Source organism: Paramisgurnus dabryanus, chromosome 11 (assembly GCF_030506205.2).
Source record: "Paramisgurnus dabryanus chromosome 11, PD_genome_1.1, whole genome shotgun sequence".
Lineage (NCBI taxonomy): Eukaryota > Metazoa > Chordata > Actinopteri > Cypriniformes > Cobitidae > Paramisgurnus > Paramisgurnus dabryanus.
In genome coordinates, this window is record NC_133347.1 from 37,182,728 (window position 1) to 37,207,696 (window position 24,969).

The 24,969-nt window shown below is 38.7% G+C and overlaps 1 pseudogene; it reads right to left on the minus strand.

Moving 5' to 3' along the window:
• Positions 1-931: 931 nt before the first annotated feature.
• On the minus strand, positions 932-23,684 carry LOC135718081 (uncharacterized; annotated as a pseudogene).
• Between the last annotated feature and the right edge of the window lie 1,285 nt (positions 23,685-24,969).

Genomic DNA, 24,969 nt, shown 5'->3' on the forward strand with positions numbered 1-24,969 from the left:
GAAGCTAAATGCATCAGATTTCATCTTCATATCCAACTTTAAATCCTTATCCAACCAGGGTTTACATAAGCATTGACTGTCTTTTAATTTTTGTATTTGCTTGCACATACCTTGAAAGGCTAGTCGGGTGGGGGTCGCACCCCGTGCGAGAAGCGCTGCGATGCATTGCGTGTATGACAACTCGCAGGTATTGCACACCACACGTGCACGTTAAATAGCGTGAGCTTAGTCAAAGTCTATTTCAAGATCCAGAATATTCGTTAGCAGCCTATGTTAATCGTTAACGATTTAGTACAAATATGATGTTATGTAATGTTAAACTATTTGAGTGGCGCGGCAGGAATTTCAGCAGCGTCTATTTTGTTTTGTTGACGCATGCAGCCTGACTGGTGAACACTGACTGGTGGCGGTGTTGCCAGATTGGGTGTTGTCTGAGGTCTACTCATGACGTTTGCATGGTTTTTACATCCAAAAACATCAAAAGCAATAAATACTAGACCATTTTTAACTTTTTAAACCCGGAAGTATTGCCCTATGGCAAGCGGCTGCATGTCCGTGTCTGTTTTAAAGATCGCTCTGAATGGGATCTCTATGAAAAGTCAGTCACAAAAATGGAATTATCTCTGCTTTTTGCTCAAAATGTGGTGTTTTTGCAGAAACCTACCCATATTCAAAAGCTGATTACAAAAGAACCACTGAAGGTAGGATGAAACGTTTTTTTTTTTTAAAGCAGAGGGTCTGTTCTTTCATTTGGTATATTGTATGTTTATATATTTAAAGAAGAAAATTTTCTGGAAGGCATTAAACTTTGGTGAAAATCATGAAAAACGCTGGCTGGCAACTTTTTTAAAAAACGCTGGCGGTGAAAGAGTTAATTAATCATGGGGCACGCATATCGTTATCATGATAAAATACGATTAATCGTGCAGCCCTATTGGCTAGTAGACTTGATTTTACCTGAGAGTAAAGCACGAACAAGTGTTTTCCAGGGCACAAAGTTACAAAAATGCAGTGCACATGTCCAAATGTGCGAGATTGTGTATAAGGGGAGTGGGCTCCCCACTCTCCGGATGCTGTTCTTCATCGAAGTTTAACCACTATTCTTCTTGTTTTATTGGTGGTTGTTTGAGTGAAATGTTACAGCTAATTCTTTATAGTGTCATCTGCTTTACCATAGGCGAATGTACAACATATCAAATACACCCAGAGGATTTTTATAGCGATATATAAAATAAGGGAGAATCCCAGGAAGTAGGAGAGTTGACAGGTGTTGTGTATGCGAGAAATGTTTAAAACGTACCTTCCGCATCTGCAAGGTAGTCTCTCCAGAAAGGAACAAAAACTTCTTCAGTACGCCTTCTATTACTGCCAACTGGAGATAGACGAATAGTAAAGAGGCTATCAACCAGATCAGCTGTGAGGATTGTAGGAGACCAGCATAGAAGGGTGCGAAAACTTTCAGGATGAGTTTGTATTTTGTCTAGCACACCAAGGGTTCTCAGTTCATCATGAAATCTAAGTAAAAAACACAGTTAAACTGTTTTAATTGGTGTCTTAAGTTTTGACAAAAACCTTTGTTTTATGTCTTCATGTGGAATATATTAATTATAACTATAAACCATGTAACCCTATTATAACTTAACTCTTTCCCCACCAGCATTTTATAAGAAAGTTGCCAGCCAGCGGCAGTATTTTTTATGATTTTCACAATGGTTTAATGTCTTCCTGAATTTTTTTATTCTTCGAATACATAAACATACATAATATCAAATGGATTATCAGTCCATCTGCTTTAAAAAAAAAAAACATTTCACCTTATCTTCATTTGTTCTCTTTCATCACCTCTAAAATATTGGCTGGTTTCTTCAAAAATACAAAATTTTGTAATTTTTATGAAGGACTTTTAGTAGAGATCAGATTTAGAATGAAAATCAAAACACACACAGAGTATTTACTGTTATCTGGGTAAGTGGATGCTTCAGTAGACCTGTTCGAGTCGTGACTCACTTGGATCTTTAAATTAACTCATGAGTCGCCAGTCTCTAGTGTCATTAACCCGGATCAGTTGAGTCCTACTACAATTCAATGTAAAACCATAAACAGTGCCACCACACACACAAACCTCTTTCAACATTATTGATGAGACTTCGCTCGCACTACAGATCCACTCGTAACCGGCTGATCTGCGCGCGAACTGACCCGAGATTCTCACTCGGAGCCGGAAACAATGCGGACTCGAGAGACTTGCAAATCTGCTCTGACTCGAGTCTCTCAACTCGTAACCGGCTGATCCGTAACCGACTGATCCGTAACCGGCTGATCTGCCCGAACTATCTCTCCGGCTCTGGGGGCTACATAGCAGGACAGTTTTTTTCTATATTTTCTCTTTATTATTATGGTATTGTTATTAGGCTTCTTTTTTAAATGGTTGACCATACACACCAAACCTAAAACCTATAAGCATGTTATTTCAGAAGTGAAAGGCTTTTGTTATGGATTTGCTTTTGAGGAGACTTCAGTCGCTCTATAGATCCACTAACCGGCTCCGGCTGATCCACGCGAATCAGCCGGTTAGTGGATCTGTAGAGCGAGTCTCATGTCCATGGTCTGCGAGTCTGCAATGTTTCCGGCTCTGAGAATCTCGAGTCGCGTGGATCAGCCGGTTACAAGTGGGTCTGTACTGAGTTTCCTTGGCAATTTAGCAATACGGACTCAAATGACTCAAGTGAATCACACAACCCGGATCACTTTAGTGAGTGACTCACAATAACCCGGATCCTTAAAAGGAATCGAGTTTGCCAGGCCTATGCTTCATAAGTTGGGTAAGAGCACCACATAGTGGATAACAGCAGAAATATGGATTGCCATAAAAACTTGTCAATGGGAAGCATTTTCTTCCAAACTGATGAGATAGCTGGTCAATGGCGGGGGAAGAGTTAAACTATGCACATGTACTGTTATTTAGGTTAGTTACAACAATAAGTATCCATTTCAAATTCATGTTTTTCAGTCACACCCAAGCACGTTTTGTGAATTTGTGTGGAGGGTAGGCACAGTCTAGCACGCTAAACACCAACAGATATAGTCCACAGAAAACACAGAACACGGTCTGCATAGATTTCAGTTTCTTATAGTAGAAGCAAAAAAACTGAGAATACCTCTCAAAAGGACCACGCACTCTGTGTATCACTTGGAACATCAGGATGTCATCTACCAGTTGATTCTTGTCTTCCAACCTCCTCAGCGGCCTCATGCAGCCAGCAGTTGACAAATACTCCTCAAGTGGCTCAGTTGATGCTATCAGCTCTTCAAATAATTTACACTCAGTGACCTACCAATAGATGTAATAAACAATAAAACTGAAGTGCCATAATTACCAAATAAAACAACAACATAAAACTTAAAAATTACCCTTTTAAATTTTTCGCGGAGGTCTGTGTCCGCAATATCCTCTAAACCTGGCTTAGCCAATTCTGGGCCATCAACAAGTGAAGAGAAGAGAGTTGGAGACAGAAAGCCTGCAGGAGGACCACCATGTACAAGGCTAACTGCTATGGCCCTGCCCACAATTAAGTACCTGTCCTCTCTCATGGCTAGAGAAAATGAAAAAGTGTATGTGTAACAATGCATACCAGTACCATCTTATAAAATACAGCAATTTGGAATGTAATAAATAATCAATTCTATGAGATTACAATCAATACATACCATTACTGTCAAAGACCAAGTTCATTTTATCTTCATCTCCCTCAAACATTGGAGATAGTAGCAATGCCTCCATTAGAAGTCTTAGAAATTCTCTTCTTGGTCCACCCAAGTCGACAGCCTCCTCAGCTACGCCCATATAATCCGAAAACCTGACAGAAATAGTGTGACAAGGATCGTATGTTCCTCTTTTAAAACCTCTGATGGCTCCATCTAGGACTGTGGATTGGTTTATGTCAAACTTGCACTTCTTCTGATGGTTTATTTGTGTTGCAAGATCTTGCAAAATATCTTTCGCTGGCACTGGACAACATGTGGTCTTTCTAAAACAAACAAGATAAATATAAATTAAAACAACTACTTTAAAGATAGGGGCATTATGGTATTTGTTCAACAACAATTCTGAACATTAAGCTGCAATATAAGCATCATATGCATAAAAATGAGCAGGTAAAGGGCGATTTATAGTCGTGCGTAGGTTCTACGCTGTAGTGTTTGCTACGGTGAAAACAAAGAGAATTGCCAAGTTGAGGAGTGATTGAACTCAAACTGCAACAAAAGTCACTGTTTATTTACATCCATCATTGCTGGTCTTCTCAAATTATACACAAGTTGCTGTTTCTTCTTCATTTGTGGCTTAACTTGCTAAGCTTCTTCTTCTTTGGCATTTACGCTGCTATTGTGGTTACCCGCGTGGTTACTGCCTACCAGCAGCCTGCGCGCGTGTTTGCACGTCGACGCGGACGACGACGCAAAAGTATAAATGAAAACCGACGCGGAACCTACGCCGTAGGACCTACGCACGACTATAACGAGCCCTTAAGGCAAGCCTTCAAAACATTCAATACAGACATGTAAAATCAAAATTAGAAAACTGTATTAACAACAAAATACATAAAACATTTACATCTGTACTAACCTTTCACTCTGCAGGCTTGCTAGTATGGCCTGATTCAAATCCTCATCATCAGAAGACATGTCAGACAGTGCGGACATTACTGAAAGATAGTTATCATAGTTTCCTGGCTGATGGGGTGTTGGTGTAAATGGTAATGCAGAACTACTGCTCTGGTTAGGTGAGCTTGAGAAATTTGGGCCAGTAAGATCCACCAAAGGTTGATTAACTGAAACAGTTTCTCTAAATGTTGAAGGCTGACTGGTGGAGGGGCAGATTTCCAGCGAGCACACTGGCAGTTGATTGGAAAAGCTGCTTGCTGAATTGCTGCTATGGTTGGGTGGGATACTTCTTTGATTGGTCAAGGCAGGAGTTTGAGAGAATAATGCTCCAGACACGTGTGACAAAGCAAAAGGTTGAACTTCCAGTGCAGTTTGGTGGTGAGCCAGAAGCGGCAGCCATCGGACTGGTGAAACTGTCAGAGGGTCTATTTTGTGTTAAAGATGAGGAACGCAGCTGCCTCTCTGAACCAGCGTTTTCCTCACAGTTGCTGTCTTCACTGTCTGTAATATCATCCTTAAAAATATATTAAAAATTAATTACTAAATTTAAAATTAATAACTACATTTTAAGAGTGAACTGAACAGTATCTGGAACCACTAGGATTTCATTTACTTTTGATGTCCCATTCTAAGAGAGATCCTCTCCTGTCCCAGTCTCCTTAGAGCTTGTGATTTTGTAATTGTTAATGGTATAGATAATAAACAGCTTTTGTGGACCAAACGTAAGGACTTCCACATAGAATGTATTAGTTATTTTAGAATAGTTTATTTTTGATAATAAGCAAATTAAATGAAAAATAAAATTACATTTGTTTAGATATCATATCTAACGTGTATCAACTACTATGATAAACAAGCAGAGACTAAAATTTAACTTTGGTTCCAGTTGCGTAACTGCAGCAATGTGTATGCGTCCAATAAAAATATATAAAAATACTGAATTAATATCAACATATGAAATTTAATTAAATTGAGGACATGCATGAGAAAAATGGACAATATAAGTATAACAGCAATATAACTGCTTGATAGTAAACTGTTTTGCAGTAAATGTCTTATATTAATGTCAGTTAAAGCAATACTAAACAAAAAAACCTATGTAAAAAAAGAGCCATTGCCTGTTTATACTTAGAACTTTTATAAAGACAAACGTTTGTTTTAGTTTTGTCACATTTCATAAAGTTTATTGAGTTGGATCACATTATTTTCGGTTGGCGAGCTTCAGAAAAGGTCACGTGATTTCTGGTAAGGGAACATAGGACCTTTCTTAATATGCATTCTTGTCTGTACTTGTGTTCTTGTGGACTTGTAAAAAGTCTCAGTGCAGCTGCTCTGCGCTCCGGTGTCTGATGGTCAAACATAAAATATTCCCTTTCGATATATCTAACTCCGATTTTTTTGTCTCATCAATTTTTTTCTCTTTATTATTCATATGAAGTATTATTTGTTATCCTTTTAACTGATAGTAAAGTTAAGTTTCATAAGTTAAATCACACATATTTTTATCTTAACACTGTATTAAATTACTGCGCTTTACTTTAACTGAGTGTTTTACTAAAGTACTAAAATAAATGGTTTTATAAATAAATAAATAAATAAATGTGTTTTATATCATACTTTATTTTGTAATAAATACATTAAGCTAATCACTGTATTCACGTGTTGCCTTAACAACATATTAGGGTTTTTGCGTTTGATATATTTCTTTAAAAATTGATTAAAATAACAATAGCCAGGACTGCGCGTATTGGTTAGACTGAATGACGACCTCAATTACTCTGCTGTTGCATTTGCAAAATAACTGGACTCGCGTCCTCCCGTCCTCGGGAGTTCGTTCTTCCGAGTCTGAACTTGCAAGTCCGAACTACGAAGGACGCAAGTCCGAACTTGGCGTACTTGGTATTGAGAAACGGCTATAGGGTCCATCAATGCTCACTGGTTTTTGCGTTGCATTGTGGGAATTTTTAGGGAACGAACGTTCCAGTGCACTTTAAGGATTTTTCGATTGAGACAGCCAAAGATATACAAATAAAGGCTAGATGTCTTACGGCGGAGTCTCTAACGTCCTCACCTGGCGGCCATCTTACCACAGACAGTTCGCTCACTCTTAGCATTGAGTTTAATGGTGCAGGTACTTTTAAATGACCATAACTTGCTAAATTTTCTACCAATTTTCAAACGGTTTGGTTTCTTACAAACGTTATTAACGTGGCTATAATTCTGGATGATTTAACATTTTTCATCAATTTTTTCACTTTTTTGTATAAGCATGCAGTGTCATAGGTACATCTTTGACGTTTATAACAAACCAAACCGTTTGAAAATCGGTAAAAATTTAAAGAGTAACTAAACCCTAAACCACATTTTTTTGGTTAATGATCTGTAGGAATGATGCTTTATTAGTGGTGTTCATTGATTTTAGTAAGTTTTTTACATTTGGATAAAAAGTGTTTCAATACTGTAACATATAGTGTAAAAACGTCTGAGTGCTTCCCTCTTCAGGTTGAACTGTGGGTACTGCAGTTGAATGTTCTTATTGATTGTTGGGTCCAAAAAGTAACTTGTGACGTAAGCAGGTTCAAGCTCACTATGCCCTTGTTACGATCTCACCGTATGAGCTTATGCTGCGTTCCAGGCAACCTGTAACCCGTAACTCACGACTTCAAAACCACGACTCTGAACTGGGAGTACATCGATCTAGTACGAGTTCACAGGTGAGAAGTCACGGTTTTGACTGCCGTTCAAGTGCACTTTCACCGATAGAAGGTTGTAAAAACACGAGTTACAGGCTGCCTGGAACGCATAGGGTTGTGAGTCGTGGTTTTGAAGTCGTAACTCACGGGTTTAAAAACCTGCCTGAAACGCAGCATTAGTTCGTCCCCTCTATCTCCGTTGGGATCTGCCCACTTTTCTTGCATTTTTCAAATATAATTTGCCAGTGGGTGGAGTCAGGCTCTGACTAGGGGTTTAGTTACGCTTTAAGCAAGTTATGGTCATTTAAAAGTACGTGTACCCAGTGGCGGCTGGTCACTAGGGGGCGTCGCTGGCCAGAGAGGAAAGCTACTTTAACATGTTACCAAAAAGTTAAATATATAGTGCAAATTAATACAAAATAAATTCATTTAATTGTACTATTTCACTGTTAGTCATGTTATAATTTATTTAAAACAATTAAAATCAAAACTGAGTTCGTTGTGTTTGTGTGTGTGTGTGTCATGTTTGTGTATCTGGGGCGCACCCCTAATTAGTGTCTATGTAGGTCAGGAAAAAGGGTAAAAACATGTGACCTGAGGCTGAGTTCTAAGTGGCTGGTTTTGGATCCGCCCTGGGGCGCAGGACTGTGCGCCCCAAACACTCCCACTTATGTTGAAAGCGAATCAATATTGCTTTTAATGTTTTTAACCTCTGTGATTGGATCGTTCGAAGAGTCTCATAACCGTGTTGGAGATTGCTGTGTTAACTGATAGCTACAGTACAGATCAGTGAAAGCAAGTGAATTATCTTGAGATGAAGGAAAATATGCTTTTATCCTTACAAAATCACCCTTTACAAGTTATTTAACTGATGAATAAATAAAGGATTAAGAAGCTTGGACCAGATTGACCAACGGAGTCAAATGATGGTAGTCTGTGTTCTCCACCACTTCTTATAGCAAACGGAGTTGGCTAGCTGGATATCATGTAAGTCTTCTTGAGTTTTATTTTTTCCCTGTTTGCTGTTTTAAAGTCTGAATGCGGTATAGACGTGCACGACATGAACTTTTGTGGCACGTATGAGCTTGTGTTGCGTGGACATAATGAGAGTGAGCTCATATAATCTGGTATATTACGTGGCTTGGTCAACTTTGTTGTTAGTTTTGTTGTTGTAGAGTCAACTTTTTGTGTGTGTTCGGTCGCTTTAAACGAAAAGTCTTTGACGGAGCAAATTTAAGCAGGATAAAGAAAAATATGAGCGCCATTTTGGCTGATTGACCATACAACTCAACTTGAGAATGTAATTCCTATGTATGTCCAGTTGGTGGCAGTGTGTTGCTCAAATGACGCCCTGGTTTCTAGACATTCGCGATATTTTGATGTCATACACTGATTGGTCTGCGCATGGCTGCTGAAGTTAAACACTACAGGAGCACTGCAACAAGACGCCTGTCTAAGGTAAAGATACAAAATCTAATGACAAGAGTCTGCATTAATCTGCCTTCATGCGTTTATAACACAAGATGGTGTCAGATGATTTTACCCTGCTGAAAAAACCAGCATCAAACTGGTCTATGCTGGTTTAGCTGGTGGTCACAGCATACCAGCACCAAAACACAACATATGCTGGTATGACCAGCATGGGATGCTGGCAGGGTTCTAAATTAACTTTTTTTGTTCACCAGCCAATGTGGCTGGTAACTTTCTAAAGTTACCAGCTAATCAGCATTTTCACTAGCCAATTTTTTTCTGCTGAAAAAGAGAAATTATGAGTGCCACTGAATGCATTTGATAATTTTATTAACATTGTTGGTATGAAAAACACACATAACGTGAGGCTTCTCCCAGCAAGGCTCTCTTCAATACGACCTGTCTAGGCAGTTTTAATTAACGTTAGGCTCGCTGATGACTTCGGGCACTCTCATGGTTCTTTACTGCCTCAACTTTAAAACTATTTGTTCCCACCACAAAATTTTTCGTTTCGTTTTTTTTCTTTCGCGTACATGCATATTTTCAACATTATACAATGATTAATAACTTCTTTTAACAAGAATATTGTTATATTATTTTAAGAAACCAGTCATTTTATGACTGCTATACTAAAATAATCTCAGTCATAGTTACTGCTAACTGTTACTGCTAATTTCATATCTTAGATTGTTACATTTCAATGTTTGAGACCTGAGAGGGTGAGGATGTAATTTGTCTTACCTCCCTTAAACTCATTATCTCTCTCCTTTCTGCTTCCCTTTCCCTGCTTTGCACAAAACATTTCTGATGTCCACAGAAGCCAATAGTGATCGAGTCAAAATAAGATGAACATTATAATTTAGAAACTTACTTTGAGTTAGCTTATGAAAACATGACGAAACTAATCGCGTGCGTGGATGAACGCAAAGACGCGCGGACATGGATGTGTGCGTGTATGCGTCTGCTAAATACATTTCATATAGATCCGTTTTTGCCGCTTTGTAAAGGAATACAGTAGCCTGGGTGCCAGCCGATCTTAGCCCCGCCCACAACATTTTGAGAAACGGGAAGATCGGTCTGGGGTTTCACCGTTGAGGATCTACTATGCTCGACCCAAAGCTGGCCGACCAATCAAATTGTCAGGGCGGGCTTTATACGATGATGGACAGATGATCAGTAACGTAAATCAACCATGTCACCAAAGAGCGCGTGTGTTGAATCTGTTTACAACGAAATGGCTGCCGCGGTAGAAATCAGATGTGTGGATTCTGACATTGAGTCTGTTCTAAAAGATATCGACAGAGCATTGATTTTAAAAGAGGAACAGAGAAACGCGAGCAAGGCATTTGTTGATGTTTTTGCTGTCCTTCCTACGGGATTCGGCAAAAGTTATCGCACTTATGAAGGATCAAGTTAAAGAAGCAACTGAAATGGGTATCACGGCGATGCAACTCGGTGTGCACGACGAGATGGATATAATAAGCGGTCGTTGCCAGCTTCTTTTCGGAAGCCCGGAATCGTGGAGGGACATGCTAGGCTCTGATATTTTTCAAGCAAACGTAATGGGTATCGTCGTGGATGAAGTTCAACTAATGTACAAATGATAAGAGATAGTCTTACTGTATGACTTAATGTGATATAAATTAAATGTTGTAAGCATAGTAGGTGTTGATGTACGTTCGCTAACTCAGACCTGTAGTGTGTGTCATTGTAGCGAAATAACTAGCAGTTTCTGCAAGCTGCAAATACGTCATTTCAACATACGTCTCACACCCTGTTGCTCTGATTGGTCGTAGGTCTATCCAGTTGAGTGCAGAGGCGTTTTTTGGTTGAGACACGCCTCATAATTATAGCTCAATGGAGCGGTATCAGACTCAAATTCTGACTAGAATTGAGTATGACAATGTCAGGCTAGAAATACACTAGTTAACTGCTAATATTTTAACTTGAGATTTACACCGGGGCACAAGAGATTTAGACTGTACCTGCCGCCTTCCTTGTGTTTTGGTGGATGCGCTCCGTTCGTTTCCATGGTTTCTCGCGCTGGTTTAACTGCAAACTACGCGCAGCTAATGGGGGTATGAAACATTATCACATAGCATTGGGAAATGTGAAATGTAGGAAGTACTCCCAGAGGGATAAATATCCGAGAACAGAGCATTATACAGTGGCGAAGCTACGGGTGGGCCTGGCCGGGCCTGGGCCCGCCCACTTTGAGTTGTGGCCCACCCAATCAGAAGGCCATTTTCCAGACAAATGTGTAAATAATTTAACAAAAATAAATACTAGTACTATGAATATACGTCTTATCACACTATAATTTCATATATGTAATAAAATTATAAATATAATTAAAATATAAAATTTAAGTGCAAGTTTGCATGTTCAGTCAGTTTCGGAGTTTTCTTTTACCCTATAGGTGCACACGCTTGTCAACATGAAACGCTGAATATGATTCGTCAGTCATTGTTAGTTCCGCCTACGCGCGATTTAACTGAATTTGAAAACAGCGAGTCGCAAATCATCAAGTTTAACAGCCTTTCCACGATGACATCTGCTTATGCCTGTTTACTTTTGGAGACGGAGACTATTTCATCACTCATGGAAATGTTGGATTACTGAGGACATCTTTTCAAACGTCAACAAAATGAAACGAGCACGTATTACTTTGATAAAGACTTCATGCTGTGGTGAAAGACTGTTCTTCACCACATATTGTATAAAAAACCTATAACGTTACGCTCATCGATGATAAATGTATTTCTGCTTTTCTTTGCGTGAAGGGACATTATGATCAAAGATATTGGACTTTGTTATTATGAACCAGAAGCCCCGTCTCAGACTAATACAGGACATGTAATGGTGAGTTTAGACATTTTCTTAATGTTTATAGTGGTGTCATTATTATTTACAGTTTATAGTCAGGAGTATTACTCCAATCAACTATTTAGGGGGGCAGCAGACTGTGATCGTGTCATAGGCTGTATTTAATGTTGTTGGAATATTTACACTTAAATGACAACACATGCAATTTTGTATTGCGCCATGTTGTTTGATGGCCATTGTCTCATTAAATAACAATCTTTCGAAAGAGTTCTTTAGTAAAAACCTGTTGAATCTGTCGTAGCCTTTGACGCTTTCACGTCATGCATTTTGCTGAGGAGGAATGACATATTGTTCGGATCTACGTTCACGCAACGTATATAACGTAAAAACTAATTCCGTTACTAATTCAGTTTATATTGAGTTCTGTGTTTTCAAGTGGATTAATAATTTGGTGGGGCACTGCTCATAGGCTGTATAAAACAGGCACAGCCCCACCTGCCCATATACTGTAGACAAGCTGGTTGGTTATTTAAGTTGTTTTATAAATTTCCCCTTGAAACATTGTGCTGCCTGCATGGCATCAAGGTAACTTGGCTTAGGTAGCGTGCACCAAAGCTTTCAAAACGCGGCTGAAAACGCCTGGAGGACGTCAAAATTAAATGCCAGCTGTTTTTTTCAGCCAAGCGCTTTGGTTGCTGTGATACTTGAGCTGTGAGCCGGTTGGTTGTTGTGATATTAGTCCCGCCCTTTCACCCACTGTGATTGGACGGCTGTGTGAGAACTTACATTGACAAGCTGAGCTTTTCATCCAGAGTTGAATATTTTTAGACCACAGCGCGGAAAAAATGCTGAAAAAAGAAAAAATGTTGAAAAAAGCCGCACTTACATTGTGAAAAAAATAGATTCCGGCCATGGGCGTAAACACTCCCAATTTATGTACATTTGCCCACCCTGTTTTATAAATGCCAACCCACTTGAACATTTCTGGCTTCGCCATTGGCATTATATATCATGCATGCAATGCCTCATGCATCACCGGCCAAACTGGCTAGTAAGTTTTTATTAACACCCGCCAAAATGAAATTTAACCCGCATTTGGCGGGTTGGCAGGTGTTAATTTAGAACCCTGGATGCTGGTGCTAATGCTGGTTTAGCTGGTGCTAATGCTGGTTTAGCTGGTGCTAATGCTGGTGCTGATGCTGGTTTGATGCTGGTTTAGCTGGTGTTCACTAGCAAACCAGCACCAAAACACAACATATGCTGGTCTTGCTGGTATTCTGGTTTTTTCAGCAGGGTGGCGAGTTAACCCACAAACGAAGAAGAAACCGCAACTTCTTGTGTATGATTTGAGATGACCAGGGGTGTATTCCAGAAAGCAGGTTATGTGATTCACCTGGGTAGGTTTAGGAGTAAGCGGATAATCTCTGCTTTCGGTTCCAAAAACGGAGGTAACTTTCAGGTTATGTAAGTAACCATAGTAACTGACTCTCTGAAGATAACCTGCTCCGGAGCAGGTTATCAAAATACATGTGGAAACATGTATTTTGCATAATATTACAATGTTAAGCATTTATTTTATTACATTTACAGTCACAACTATTTATTGCTGTCTTAGAAAATGTATGATATTTTCTTTAAACAATTTTTAATAACATGGATTGATATTTGTGATTGGACTAAGTACATTTAGTTATGCCCATTACTAATTAACATTGATTCATTTATGTGTTCGGACTAAATACTATACATTTGTCCATTATTAATGAAACACAATTCCATCAGTTAATTAATGTTAGCAATAAAGTACATTTCCATATCAATTTTGTCAATTCATAAATAACCTCATCTCTAACCTCACCACTTTCTTACTGGATAATTTGAGATGAATCTAAAGTTATAATAAGTGTGTGCAAATAAATTGTCATTATTGAGCCAAAAATCTTAACATTAGTGATGTCCAGTTCGTGAACGAATCGTTATTTTGAACTGGTTCTTTTCAGTGAACGACTTGAAACAGTACACCTAATCGGACTGAATCGTTCAAAAAGTTTGTGTCTCGAGACAGCAATGATCCACAAGTTACTCACTTTCAAATGTGCTCGACAGTCATTCCGATTCTAATTAAGAGAGAGTATAATCCGTATCTTAACTCGTAGAAGCTCTCCCCAACAGTATCACTGACTGAACCGAGACATGGTGAATTTTGTTGATACTGAGCATGCGCAACAAACATACTGGTATTCCAGAGTCACCGATAAAATGAATACCTGAATCAAGAACCGTTTCTATTGGACGCGTCCGACTTGATGAGCCGTTAATACTGCGCATGTGTTACTGAAAAGCATGATACAGCGACTCTCGAATCAGGAACAGGTTGCTGCATTTATGGAGTCACCAGTTCACTGATCTGAGAACAGTTTCTATCGGACGCGTCCAAAGAACTAATCAAAGAACTGTGGATACTGAGCTAGCGTGAGCCAAACAGTACGGACATCAGTGAGTTGCTGTGCTAATACTATAGCCTACATGAACTAAGATGATTGACAGACATAAAGTAAGTTTATTTAGTTTTACCATAAAACTTGCGCGAAAAAATGATTTCTGTTAAACGTTTTTGAATGTGCTTTAGTTGGAATTTTTGATTTAAAAAAAAATGTATTTTACCCTCCTGGATGATAGAATTAGATGTGAATGATGTCATTACGTAAAGTACGTTAAAGAACTGATGAATCGGTTTTTTGAACCAGTTCTTTGAAACAAATTATTCACAAAAAAAAGAGTCGGACTTCCCATCACTACTTAACATCTGTTACTTATGTAACAATGTGGCAATGTTACAGTAAATGGGTATAACAAATAGAAACACATAATGACTATCATAATAATAATTACTGAGGGACAGAAGTTACCCCTGCCTGCAGTCTCTGATAGGCATGTGCATTTAACCTGACCCACAGAAAGACACGGGAAGCAAAGACATGATTTAATTAACACTGACCCACATAATGACACAGGTGAAATACAGACTTCATTAGGTGACACCCACTGAATCACAGACATGGCATAGTGGTCAAAGATTTCCTATTATCAGTTAGAATCAGTGTTGGGCAGTAGCTTCACTAAAAGTAGCGAAGCTAGTAGTTTAACTACATTTTTCAGTAGCTTGGCGGTAGCTTAGCTGCTTTTTAAATCAAATAGCTTTTCAGTAGCTTAGCTCTTTTTTTTGAACAAGTAGTGCGGTAGCTTCCACACAAGCCACAATTTTCCAAACAGACTTCCTTCCAGTGTAGTGAAGCTTCATTTAATGTGAAGTAACTGGTAGCTTAGCTCACTACATTTTCCAAGTAGCTTGCCCAACACTGCTTAGAATCATGTACACAATGAAATAAAATTATAAATATATATTTCATAGTATCATATTTATTTCTTAAACATGCGATTCAGATCCTTAGCCCCCTCTCTACATTTGATGTATAGTTTGTCTTTTCTTTAAAATGGGCCTTTTGCAGCTGCATTCCTGAGCTATCATTTTTAAGCCAAAAGGGAAATTGAGATCTTTGGTTATATAAGATGATACGGGACATATTAGAACATGTTACTATGAGCATACATGCATGCATGCATGCATGCATACATACATACATACATACATACATACATACATACATACATACACTTACATCAATTTTAAAAATTAAGTCCTGCTCAGATGTATTACAGTAGCTGCTTTCTGTCTAAACAAAAGAAAGATTAAAGTAACAATTTATGCAATAATGTGTTTAAAGGTGCCCTTCCTCTGTCGTTTTTATTGTTTTATACTGTTGTCTTATGTCTACTCATGATGTTTGCATGGTTTTTACATCCAAAAACATCAAAAGCAATAAGTAATAGGCCAATTTGTTCCCTGGTTTTGAGGCTGGTTTGAGAAATTATCTGTTCTAAACAATACAATCGTATAAAAAAGTTAAATCCTTATGAAAATTGATATAACATTTTTTTGGTGCATTGATTACTATCAGCAAAACCATGGTTTTACTCCACTAACCATGGTTTAACTGTGGTTTTTGAAAACCATGATTGTCAATACTATGGTTATTTTGTGGTTTCCATGGTTTTACTTCATAATGAGTATATTTAAAATCATATATAAAATCTATGATTATTTTTACAGGCTTTTAAATGTGTATTTTCGTCGAGACACATGTAATATAGGATTTTAATGGGGTAAAATTGGTTTGTATTAATTTATTTATTTATTTGATAAGTTTTGAAATCATGCACTTCTGAGCCGATCATAAAACGTTAATTTTGCCAGAAAGTATTGGTTTGTAATGTTATTTCTCATTTTAAAAAATTAAGTTCTCTGCCGTTTCCATGGTGACTCGTGAAATGTGTGATCCATTGACAATGCCTTTATGTTGTTCCCTTAAGCGCACGTTAACTCTGGGTTACTTTCAGGTTGATTGAACTAACTCTTAAATTGTGACAGATTGTTGATTGAGCTTCGGGTGGGGTTATGGCAGATCTTTTGAGGATCGAGCTGTATACCCTCTTTCTGGTAATAGTCATCAATGTAAGCCTGTTTGTCTTCCTTTGTGATGACATGTGAAGGGTAACCTGACCCCTGTTTAAACTGCAAAAATGTTTTCACAGTCACAAAACAGATTGTCAGATCTTTGAGGAAAATGCCATACCTCATCGATTTTCATGACTACATAGCCCTTTTCAATAGCCTTTAACAATTCCAGGCTAACCCATGTCCCAGAAATTGCTCTTTCCTCATCTGTGTGCATACAAGGTATGATTTTGCTTTGTTCATCCACACAGGTTCGACATAAAGGAAACAAAAGGATGGTATGGTAACACAGGATGGAGCAACTTTCTGGGAGGGAGGACTGTAGCCTTAACAACCCCGTAATAATCTTCAAGGTCTTGAAAGTCCTTGAAGATTATTTCGGGATTGCCAATTGGGTAGGATCTTTGAGACTGTACAAAAGGATATAGACTTGTGAAATCAACATAGATAATTATATCCCTCTCTGCAGCTTTGTGGTACAGCTTGTAAGCATTTGTACGACCACCAAACAGAGCATCATGTGGTTTCAGTCTTTCTGGAGCAGAATATGTAGAAACAAAGCTTATCACATCTGGGTCGGTCTGCTTAAAGCTGTAGTCTACGATGTTGAAAATCGGTTGAGAAAGCCTGAGACGGTTAGTAAGTTTTAAAAAACTCATCCCGCCCCTCTGTGCTACCTGATCCCTCCCACCGGGAAACAACCTGAACAACGTCACTCATTCAAGCTGTGATCACTGGTAGTAAACATCCGAACAGAGATTTACCGAGCAGTAAACACATAAAGCCTTGAAGGAATGAACAATTATAATTATGATTGTAATTGACGTTATTTACGTTATTTAATTCTAATTTTGTGAAGGAATTTGGATAGAGATCAGATGCAGAGCGATCTTTAAAACATACACGGACATACAGCTGTTTGCCCTAGGGCAATACTTCCGGTTTTTATAAGTTGCGGAAGAGCAACCTGGTGGATAATAGCGGTATTGCAGATTGACGAGATAACTCGTCAATGGCGGGGAAAGAGTTAATCACATCATCATGGGCTATATCTGTAATCTTACGAGCCCCTCCATTCCTACTTCTTGCTATTGAGACATGTAGTTGCAAGCTGTCATCTGCCAGCACCTGTTCATTACTTTGTGCAGCAGATTCAAACTGATTGACAAAATGCTTCTCATCATAATTGTTACCAGGACACAGTATAGTGTTAACATCAGATTTAAGACTGGGGCCTCTTAGAGTGATATTGATAGATAAACCCTCACCAACCATCTGTCTGGAAAATGAAACAATTTCTGACAAAATATTTTGGACAAATATAGTGTACATTGCCAAATCTGTGGATGAGAGTTCACGCAAATTCAGATTTCTGTGGATTTCTAGACCATTAAATTATAATCTTGGGACAATGGTGTAATCACCTACTAGGGCTGTCAAAATTGCTCAAAAATGACGTTCGAATATTCTCCCTAAAAATCCCACGAATATTCGAACTATTCGAATATCTGGTTGCCCATTTTTTCAACGACGTTAACGACATTTAACGACGCATTACGTCAATAACAGGACAAATTAATATAAAGAGACACAACTACTTCTATAGGTAGTCTATTTAAGTTTAAACATATTTGACTACGTATATTACATACACAAAACAAGTAAATCAAGAGACATCAAAATGATATGGTACCTCGGTTACATTGCTTGACAAAACTCACTGATGCCTGCTCCATCCACGACACTGATCGGTCTCATGTCCTTACAAATGAACAAAATTAATGTCTCCGTTATGACCTCTTGTTGTGTTGCAGACAAATAGCTTGTGGCGGGCGATGCAAAGTAAGTGTTAAGACGTGACTGTTTAGCTGGAGTTCCACAATTGTGGTCTCGTACACACTGCAAACTTTCAGGAGTGACAACCGCATTTAAATGTGAAAATATGATGATTGACACGTAGATAACCATAGCAACGGTCTACCGTCTCACATGCTTATCACTCACAGCTTTGATGAAAATAATATAACAGCATTATGTTTTGCAATAAACCTCCGTCGGGTCGTTGTGTATTGTACGCATTTGTGAGGCTGCGTGCGTTCTTGCAGTGTTGCCAGGTCCTCGTCTTTTTTGTACTCACATACCATTTTAGCGCTTAACCGTTTATGGCTTTTGGCTCATGAAGCGATCAAGTTTTTGGTGTTGTTAAAATGTGAAGGTGCCTGTCCCAATATTTTGATCTTTGAGGTAAAGCGTTTGGATTTATTTTGGTTTATTATTGGATTTTTCTTGTTCGCTGTTTTTTTAGTGCAAGATCTGGCAACACTAGTCAGCAAACGCTTGTGCCTCTGTCATTCTCTGTACCGCGCATACAGAAGACTTTTCCCCCTTGTAATAATTTATTTCTTCAGAAGAGAGACCTGTCATGTCCATGATGCACGTTTAAACACTTTATTAACTAGTTGTTCATTTCGGTTATGTACCCACTATGCAAATTTTCTGTAAACGCGGTTGTCTCTGCATTTTGCGGGAGTTAATGCGGTTGTAGAATGCGATTGTCAGTCCTGTAAGTTACTGAAGTGTGTGTGTACAGAACAGGATTAAGCATTAAAAGTTGAAGTGACAAACTAATTAATATGCAGTGTGTACAAGATGCCATGCTCATTTGGGTGCACATTTTCGAGATGTGACATGTTGCTAGTGGTCGAATGGTATGCTAACAACTTTATCTCGCGGCTCAACAATTTAACCTCCTACCGACCAAAATCCAAAGTACTTCCAGACATGGCTTTTTAGATTTTTGGGGGTTAAAATCTCTTTCTCTGCTGCGGTCGACTTTCTGCCATCTTCCATGCAAGACGCGTCAACTTTTAACAGTGACAGACAGTGTGACTACTGTGACCTGTCCCTGAACCAGGCGCATTAGTGCGCCCACTTTACAAAGCAGACAGCCACGCCTCTACTACCGCGGGCTTTAAAAAAATAATAATAATTTATTCGAATATTAATTTTCATATTCGAAATTCGTTTTTTTTTTAACTATTCGAATATATATTCGAATTTAGAATATTCGTTGACAGCCCTATCACCTACTGTCCCTCCATCACACACAAGTGTGTCTAAATCACTCTGACTTTAACCCGTACAGGTATCTGGAGAATTAGAATCATCAGCAGGCCATCTGTTTCAAAATTTTGTACATTTGACCAAATAATTTCATTGATCATTTCACGGATTTGGGGGCGTGAAGACTCACTACAGACACAGGTTCTAAAACTTCATGTTGAAAATTTTGGTTAGGGATCTGGTTAATTTCGTTTATCATTTCACATATTTGGGGACATGAAGGCTCTATCATTTCAGTCTCAGACCTTCCCAATGATTACACAGATTCTCCTCTGATTACACTCAAAATAGCAATCACAATTAACGCTAGCCAAAACCAATATAGCAAAAAAAAAAAAACGCTTAAATTACTGTTAGCTAGAACAAAATTAGCAATCGAAAAACATATAAAACACATTTAAAGCAGCATCACAAAACCTCGAAATTAATGCATCGATACCTGCAGTCTGTCTTTTCACTTGCTCAGTCAAACCCATGGACAGTTTCACCAACTCAAAAGCATTGCACATAACACTGAAAGCACACTTTAATGTAAGCATATTGTTTATGACATTTGTTTCATAATTCATTACATTCATGACAAGCAGGAAGTTTTTTAGAATTACATGAAACAATAATGAAATTAAATATTTAATATTATAGGCATACCTGTTGCCATGCTAATCTGTTCAAAGGCTGCAATCTCAACCCTCTACTGCGATTGTAATGCATACCACCGCCTCTCGCAGTCGTCCGGGGTCCGCGACACAAGCGGGAATGCTGCATTGATCTGCAACAAATCCTCTCCCATCAGTGATGCGCGTATTGATCCGAAATGAGCGGATGCCTGCGGTCACCCGCGGTTACGAGTTATCCAAAAATATTTTTTATGCTATTCGGGTCGCGGTCGGTCGGGTCGCTTGAAATAAAGATGGCAGTAACTACTTTAAACAATTACTACTTTAAAAAAATGCAGGCCAGAGTTGCGGGCGGGTTAGTTGAAAACGTTGGTCGGGGCCGGTTGTTTTGTACATTTGACCCGCGCATCACTGTCTCGCATGTCTCACGCTTAGTTTTCACTCAGTGCCGAGTATCCCTTTTTATTATGTTTCTTTTTTCCAGCACCAACTGGCCAGCAGCAGTAACTGATCCTGCATCCATTTGGGCTTTCTTTTCCGTGTTGGCGAGTTCATAATCCATGTCATTTATTTATTACATTAGGCTTCTTTAATATGGGCAACATTTCCTTGCTTTAAGTAGTCTATTTAGGCTAATAGGATGTCAATTAATCAAGCAAGTGTTAATGCAATGTTGTTTTTTATTATTAGGCAATTGGCGGTTTTCATTTTGGTATTAGGCTATGTTGCATGTTGCATGTTCATAATTTAGAGGAAAGGCAGAAGATACAAATATCTAAGTTCAAATATTTATTGATCAGATATGAAAAAGTTTAACAGCGCGCTGGATCGTTTCAAGGCCACAAGCGGCAAGCAACGAATGCACAGCATTTGGGAAAACATTTATTTAAAGAGTATATGACGTCGTCATTCTTCTTAAAGTCTCCACCCACAAAGGCTGCTCTCCCTCGTGAATCTGACTCCCTTACCACACCCAATTTCAGCCTGTAGGCAAAGATGGACACACATAGACAAAGAAAAAACAAACTGTTCTCCTCTCATCCCTGGGAGCCCTGCAGTTCCTCTCTAGTACTCCTCCAATTCACATAGCATGTTATAATGCTTTCTTAAAAACAAATCATTAATAAAACATTCATTTATAAAAAACATAAGCTGTAAGATGAAAGTGATTATTATGTAAAACATATTTCAATATCATGACATCATTTCATTATTCGTAAAATTGGTTATATGAATAAGGCACACATTAACTTCTTTAGATAGATAAACACATATTAAATCTTTTACTGCAATACTACTTCTAAGCAAACACTTTAATCATTATTAAAAACCATCTGTTAGGAAAGAAAACACACACACACCGGAGATTCTGTTCTTCTAGGTTGAGCTGCCCTGCCCCCATTAGGTTATTCTGTATGCAACCTTCATTTCATTGGTTAATACACATTTATCAAAGACAACATCTTATATTTATTACATCAACATTCAATGATTAATACTGATTAAGTAAGAAATACATTGCACATTTTATCCTGTGAACATTAAAGCATTAGTTAATGACATAGTTGCCTGTTTGCTTTCCCCCTCAGGCCTCTCTCTTATCTTGATCTATACCAGGCGTAAATTCCTCGCTAATCCTCCTTACAGCACACACACAAAAACTGGTAACTCTCCACTCTCAAACATAAACACCTCATTTCTACATAATAGCTCAGTGCATATATGAAACACACAATGTTTATAGAATAAAATGAGTAATTAAAGAAATATAACATGGAACAAAATCAATTTCCACAGTCCTTATTTGGACATCTTTGTAACTTTAACACTTAGCAATCAGCATGAAATGTAGGCAGTAAATATGTAAAACATAATTATTCAACAACACAACAGTACTCCATTGTTCATGAATTGGTTAAATGCATTCATTAGTTAAACATACTAATTTTCACTTTCTCTAAATATAACATAGTTATAAAGCAAACAACTTGTTTATTGAAACCATCTGTTCTGTGTGTTTTCTCTTCAGGGGTTTGTTCCTACCCCCAACTGAAACAGCCTTTCCACTCACACAAACAATCTCTCACATATCTCAGCACAAAAAGCATAATGGCACATATGGATTATAACATAACATACTGATTAATAAAACAACATAAAAATCCCACAATTCCCTCTCTTGACCTCTGAAAGAGGTCACACATTTTCTTCTTCCTCCTCGTCCAGATTCTGTAGGCCTAATAGGGGCATGCTATATGGGGGTGGACTATTCTCTTTTTTCTCTATTGCAGACACTATCAGTCTGTTACACAGGGATCTAAGACAGGGAATACAACAACATCCACAGGTCACCAGGATGGCCACGAATACACCAATGGACACTACTACTGAGGTCACTATTGCCTTCCATTTCCCCAATACTTTATCCAGCCAGTCAGATATGGGGTTGTCAACACCTGAGTGTTCTCGCATTTCTATGGACAGAGTTTTTAGTCCTTCCAGTGCCCTGGTCACTGACCCGTCTGGTGCTGTATTATTCGGAATGTACGTACAACAAAAATCAGAAAATAAATGACATACACCATTCTTTTCGGCCAACAACATGTCTAGGGCCATTCTATTTTGAACTGCCATAAGGGAAGTGGGTGCCAATTGTTCTGCTAGGCCGTCCACCGCATCTCTGGTCATGTTCGCCAATCTCATAACATTATAATGCACATAATTGATCCTATCCACGTTTTTATTCGGGGTAACTGGAAAAAAGGCCGATAATATTGGGATATTTTCAAATCCGGCAGCTATCTGGTCAGCTAATTTATATTCGTCAGGTACACCCCTGGGCACACCTATTGCATCAATGTATGTGGAACTATTTAATGACAAATCTACATTTCTTTTTGCTGCTCTTTTAGCTAGAACATGCCTACGTCGTCTGGCAGTAATGGCATTGGGTTGTGATTGGAGCTTCACAGCTTTTTCTCCTATTAAGACTATTGGTGCCCCCAACCTTACCATGGCACATGTTCCTTTAGATGCTTGTTCGATTTTAGTTACTAACCTTTGACTCCCACAATAATAATATATTCCTGACCTGGCCCATCCTCCAATCATGGACCCATTGTCAATGGTTCCCAGATTAATTTTTGGGTTGGTCCTGGTGAAATTAAAACAGGTGTAATTGGCTATATTGGGCCTAAATGGTCCCGCTCTCGAGTTATTACCTATTGGTGGAAAAACTGAGGATAAGGTCGTGCAGTTTTTTGGAGAGGCCTCTTTAGTTAATGCTAGCATGCACTCATAACCCCACGGGTCTTCCGGGTATAGGGGAGCTGGTTCTGTATATAGTACCGGTCTACCTCTAGCACATCCTACACAATCTTCTAGTTTCTGTTCTCTGGCTGTGGAAATGATCCATTCCAGCCATAAATTGGTTTCCCCATAGCCTGTGGCCATCTCTATTATATCTTCTGGTTTTAGTTTGGTATAATCTATTTCAATGATTTCATTAACTTGTTTCTTTTCCACCGGGTCAGGCAGTTCTGCGGTCGCGATTGTATTGGGTTCTGCTGAGTCTATAATGTTTATTTTTATGAGACCCTTAGGGTCTGTTCCATCCACATCTGCACCTATTACCAACCACATAGTGGTCTCCTCCTTTCCCCCATACCTCATAGCTGTGCCTCCCCGGGGTAACCTGCTCCACTCTCCTATTGACATGGTAACAGGATTTTGAACTGGACTGTAATCTCTTTGTATTTTTAAGTTTTCCCACATTTCCCCATCTGTACCCGTCCTTTTTAGGAGATCCCATGTTCCCGTATAAGCCACTACACTACTCCATCTTGGGCACCATGATCTGTCATCATAGCCTCGCTCCCGACACCATAGTGTGGTCATAATATCCAGACACAAGTATATATCATATCCCCTCCATGAGCTATTCTTCCCTCCACAGTCTATCACACTGCATAAATCAAAGGTGTATGACGTCGTTGAATTTTTTATGTAATCTAATTCAATTCCCCCATATCTCTTTAAACACTGATCTTGTGATGTTGTTTTGGACCTTTTGTCATTTTTCAGATTACCTCCACTATTTATGCCAAATATCATGATAATTATAATTGCAGTTATAACCCCTAGGGCCCACAGAACCTTCCAATTTCCACACAGCTTCATCTCTGTGGAAAAATACACTTATGCCTATTGGCTAAATAAAAAAAAAAAAAAAACTCTTAAACTTAATACTTGATAAAAGGTAGGAGTATAGTGAAAGAAGTAAAACGATAATACTAATACAAAATTAAAAGGAAGTAACACGATAATAATAGTAAAAACTAAAACTTAGATGACATTCACAATGAATAAACCGTAATTGTGATGTTCAGGTCCCTGAACACTTCTGTCAGGATTCCCAGCACTTTGTGGAAATCCAATTTTTTTCCAAGCCACACCCCAGCCGGGGAGTGGATACACTTGTTATGTTTTCTTTCTCACACCACTCTCTCATACGTCTGAGGCTGTGGGTAAAATTCTCATATGTTGGTAAATCAGTACAATTTTGTTTTGTTATTAAATGAAAAATCAATCTGCCGTCGTCCTCGTGGGTAACTGCACATTCACCTGTGTGTTTGTTCTGTCTTACAACCTTTTGTGTACCGTACTTCGCTTTGAATTGTACGGCTATACCTGCTCCATAGGCACAATCTGCACTCACACAGTGTGCTAGGGGTTCTGTTGCTGGGCTGGAAAAAATGTCACCTTTTTTATGCACAATTTTACAGAGTGTTTGTTGACTTTGTTGTTGGGGTTGTGCGAGTGTTACTACTGATGTTTCACTTCCTGTTTGTTCTCTCTGTATTCCAGCTGATTCACTTTCACTTTCAACACTCTCCCTCTCTTGGACCTGAGTCCTCAGGTCCACACCAGTTTCCGTGAGAGACCTGCTGGGAGAATCACATGGAACACAAGAAGAGAGATGGAACTAGGTGTCGCCTTTCCC